The sequence below is a fragment of the Cucumis melo genome, unplaced genomic scaffold (assembly GCF_025177605.1).
Source record: "Cucumis melo cultivar AY unplaced genomic scaffold, USDA_Cmelo_AY_1.0 utg001791l, whole genome shotgun sequence".
Lineage (NCBI taxonomy): Eukaryota > Viridiplantae > Streptophyta > Magnoliopsida > Cucurbitales > Cucurbitaceae > Cucumis > Cucumis melo.
This window is the reverse complement of record NW_026124781.1, coordinates 15,685-20,000: the sequence shown is the minus strand read 5'-3', so window position 1 is coordinate 20,000 and position 4,316 is coordinate 15,685.

Sequence of the window (4,316 nt, the reverse complement as noted above, 5' to 3'; positions counted from 1 at the left end):
ACATTGACGTATTGAACAAACTCATATACGCAAAAAAATCTCAAATATCCTTGATCATGAGACATATAATTGTCACTATAAATAAGAACCATAATTCCAACAGTCGTGATTAATATTGCCATAATACAAGTAAGTGGATCGATCAAGTAGCCCAACTCTAAAGAAAAATCATTATTGATAGTCCAAGACCATACATATTGATAGATATAACTAGTATTTATTTGATCAATAGACAGATAAACTGCAAAAATCATAACTATACTTAACAATAAAATACTCGGAAAAGACCACATACGTCGAAGGTTTTTGGTTGCCGTCGGAAAAAGTAGAAGGCCCACTCCTATTAAGATAGGAATTGGAAGTGAGATGAACGGTATGATCCATGAATATTGATATGTATATTCCATAAAAAAAGTATATTAAATTCCTAATTAATTTTTCTGATTCACCAGCTCTTATCTCTTTTCAAAAGGATCAGTTAATAACAAATTTAAATATCCAAAACGGAAATAGAATTTTATTTTTCTATTCTTAATTTTTTGCCAAATACTTCAAATATTTCAAGTCACGAAGTTACAATTGTTCAAATAAGATGAGATGATCCATTGAAACTATTAATGAACACACCCATTACTTTTAAGTAAAATTTTTTGACAATATAGAAACTGCAAATTTTCTTTATTATTTAGTATGCATTACAAAAATTCCCCGCTCTAGAGCAAGAAAGAATAATTAGACCAAAAACACTATTTTATTTTGGTATCAATCATAAAAGACAGTCTACAAGTTGATCCAGTAAAATAAGACTTCTTTGTATTAAATTCTACGAATCATTAAACAATTTTTTTTTTGACAAAATAACATTATATATATTGTTTTTTCTTTGTTTCTAATCTAATAATTTCGAATTTTCGATAGCTATATTAGGAGTATACTATAATTTCAATAATAAATGGATAATAAATAGTAAAGAACAATTCATTTTGAACAATAGATGTCTTTCACATCCAACTATAGTAATGAATAATCAATTATAATTTTGTAATGGCAGTTCCAAAAAAGCGCACTTCTATATCAAAAAAACGGATTCGGAAAAATATTTGGAAAAGCAAAGGGCGTCGGGCAGCGTTGAAAGCTTTTTCGCTAGCAAAATCTCTTTCAACGGGTAATTCCCAAAGTTTTTTGGGGGACAAATCAAATAAATACTGAAAGATTGGAATAATCTGAATTGGTTTGACTCAAAAAAACAGCCTAGTAAAAGTTCGTTTATAATTTTTATATTTTATATATATATTTTTTTATATATTAAATATAAATTTTTTTTTATCAAAGCAATTAGTGTAATTTTCCTAATGTTTTGAGCGGATAAATATGAAATTCTTTTTCCTTTTTGTAGGCTATGTAAAAAAAAATAATAAATCGTTTGTTTACTCAATTAAAAAATGGAAAATGGTACTTTTTTGTTCAAAGAATAAAAAAGGTTGACCTTTCTTTTTCATATCTTTGTTTTATCATTTTCGAGATGGGGAAAATATGAATCCCCATCGCCCCACTAAACCAAAAGAGTTTTTGTTGATTTTTGATTTTATTATCTATTTTCGATATTATATATAATATCGAAATATAGAAGAGCAAATAGTAAACTGAAACTCTTTATTAAAAATTTAATAAGACATTGAAACGATGACATTAGTTGATTAAGTTAAAACCTTCTTTTTGAATTCTATGAACCCTTACCTTATTTCTTTTCTCGAAATCATTATTACTATTATAGATATAGAATATATCTCGCCGAATACATAATGAAATTGGTTTGCAAAATCCTATAAAATAAAACTATTATTAAAAAAATAAAACTATTATTAAATGAAGAAAATTGACACCTTAAATTCTTATTGAAATAAATGAAATCGGATAAGATTTTTATTGGAAACGCTCAAATCTCCTATTTTTTTCCCTTTAATGAAATTATCATTTAAAGATAAAGAGTTTTTTATCCACGATAAATATTTTGTAAAAAATATTCCATTTAATTGCAAATTCATTCTATTTTTTTCAATCTCGACGATTGAATAATAATAGGTTATTATGATTTCGAGAAAGCCGCTATGGTGAAATCGGTAGACACGCTGCTCTTAGGAAGCAGTGCTAGAGCATCTCGGTTCGAGTCCGAGTGGCGGCATGCCATTTTTTTTTTATAAAAAAAAGTTCTATAATAGAATTAATAATTCAAGTCCCAGATATTAATTCAAATAATTGAATTGCGGGACCTTTAAATTTATTTTTTTTATGATATTTTTAACTTTCGAGCATATATTAACTCATATATCTTTTTCGGTCATTTCAATTGTCATTACAATTCAGTTAATAACCTTATTAATCAATGAAACCGTAGGACTCTATGTTTCGTCAGAAAAGGGCATGATAGTTACTTTTTTTCTGTATAACAGGATTATTAGTTACTCGTTGGATTTATTTGAGGCATTTACCATTAAGTGATTTATATGAATCATTACTATTTCTTTCATGGGCTTTATCCATTATTCATCTATTTGCTTATTTAAAAAAATATAAAAACCATTTAAGTGTAAGCGCAATAACCGCGCCAAGTACTATTTTTACACAAGGTTTTGCTACTTCAGGTTTTTTAACTGAAATGCATCAATCCCCACTATTAGTTCCCGCTCTCCAATCTCATTGGTTAATGATGCACGTAAGTATGATGGTATTAGGTTATGCAGCTCTTTTATGTGGATCATTATTTTCAGTAGCTCTTATAGTGATTACATTTCAAAAAGCTATAAGAATTTTTGGTAAAAACAATAATTTATTAAATGCGTTATTTTCCTTTGATGAGATCCAATACATCAACGAAGGGAACTATTTTGTAAGAAACACTTCCTTTTTTTCTTCGAAGAATTATTATAAGTCTCAACTGATTCAACAATTAGATCATTGGAGTTATCGTATTATTAGTCTAGGGTTTATCTTTTTAAGCATAGGTATTCTTTCAGGGGCAGTATGGGCTAATGAGACATGGGGATCGTATTGGAATTGGGACCCAAAGGAAACTTGGGCATTTATTACTTGGACGATATTTGCAATTTATTTACATACGCGAACAAATAAAAATTTTGAAGGTGTAAATTCCGCAATTGTGGCCTCTATGGGTTTTCTTATAATTTGGATATGCTATTTTGGGGTCAATCTATTAGGGATAGGGGCTACATAGTTATGGTTCATTTACATTAACATCTAATTGAATTCATTCAAGAAAGGGCCTGACGAACACAAACATGGAGGGGTATAGATAAGAAAATTGTGTGTAAGACATCGAGAACCCTTTGAATCACTACATTACTTGATTCAAATGGTTCTCACAAAAGCCAAATGTATGAGGAAGTCCAATTCATTTTTTTATTTAACTTAAGAAAAAAAGACTTCTTTTTTTTATTGTGCAACGAATGATTAAAAAAAATTATTATAGTATTGCTGTTTCATTTTTTTATGAAAACTATCTAGCAAAATAATTAGATAAAATAGCTTCGACCTTGTCAACTGATAGTGAGAAAACAAAATCTGGATAAATACCAATACCTATGACAGGTATAAGGATAGAGATCGCAACAAACAACTCTCGTGGTCCCGAATCAAAAAAATAAGAATTTTTAGCATTAAAAAGCTTGTATCCATAGCATAGATAATAAATAAATGGGAGTTAATATAATTCCAATTGCCATTACCAAAGTAATTACTATTTTTGCCATTAAAAGATATTTTTGGCTAGTAATTATTCCAAAAAAGACTATTAATTCTGCAACAAAACCGCTCATACCAGGCAATGCAAGGGAAGCCATCGATAAGATACTGAAAGTCATAAATATTTTTGGAATTGGGATAGCCAGTCCTCCCATTTCATCGAGATAAACCAGACGTATTCTATCATAACTTGTTCCTGCCAAGAAAAAAAGTGCAGCGCCAATAAATCCATGAGAGATTATTTGTAAAATAGCTCCATTCAGTCCCGTATCGCTTATAGAACCAATTCCTATAATTATGAAACCCATATGAGAGACGGAGGAATAAGCTATTCTTTTTTTTAAATTGCGTTGACCCGAAGATGTTGAAGCTGCATAGATTATTTGAATTATGCCTAATATGATCAACCAGGGTGAAAAGATAGAATGGGCGTGGGGTAATAATTCCATATTGATCCGAACCAATCCATATGCTCCCATTTTTAATAAGATTCCGGCTAGAAGCATACAAGTACTGTAATGTGCCTCTCCGTGGGTATCTGGTAACCATGTATGTAA